At 38.3% G+C, this 506-nt stretch overlaps 1 long non-coding RNA gene across 1 annotated transcript in view; it reads right to left on the minus strand.

Moving 5' to 3' along the window:
• Window positions 1-297, minus strand: part of LOC107576327 (uncharacterized) — a 3,506-nt gene extending 3,209 nt beyond the window's left edge. The window contains exon 1 of the long non-coding RNA XR_001608036.1: window positions 122-297. This is a non-coding gene — a long non-coding RNA (uncharacterized lncRNA). The remainder of the gene's footprint in view (window positions 1-121) is intronic.
• Window positions 298-506: the final 209 nt, after the last annotated feature.

Below are 506 nucleotides of genomic sequence, written 5' to 3' on the forward strand. Positions count from 1 at the left end.
TAGCTTTCAGATTGCTTTCTATATTATTTACTAATAAAGATTAATGTGTAATATTGTATATTTCAAGGTTCTCATCTGGAAAAAAATGAAGTGAAAGAAGAAGGAAGGAGAAGCAACTCACCTTCACGTGTAGCTAACTTGCTCTGTCAACACAACCGTGTTTGACTCCCACAATTTATTGCAGTCTCTCCATTTTGTTCTGCAATAAAACAGTAGTGGGCCAAATTGAAACCTCTCAAGCACTGCAGTCTTATTAGCTGTCACATTAAATCTGTTATTTGGGTGAGGTTTACAGCGGCAAAGGGACAGAGGCCCTGTCCGTGGTTCATGGTCATACTTATTCTCTAAATAGTGAGAGTGACATTCAAGTTGCTTTTGTGGTGATGACTGTTCATTTGCCATTGCCAGGGACAAGATGTAACGTCACCTTTGCCAGAAAACAGGATCTCATTTATGCTTTATTGCACTATTTGATCTAGTCATTAGCTACACTATTTAACACCATG

The sequence above is a fragment of the Sinocyclocheilus grahami genome, unplaced genomic scaffold (genome assembly GCF_001515645.1).
Source record: "Sinocyclocheilus grahami isolate Dianchi unplaced genomic scaffold, SAMN03320097.WGS_v1.1 scaffold3506.1, whole genome shotgun sequence".
Classification (NCBI taxonomy): domain Eukaryota; kingdom Metazoa; phylum Chordata; class Actinopteri; order Cypriniformes; family Cyprinidae; genus Sinocyclocheilus; species Sinocyclocheilus grahami.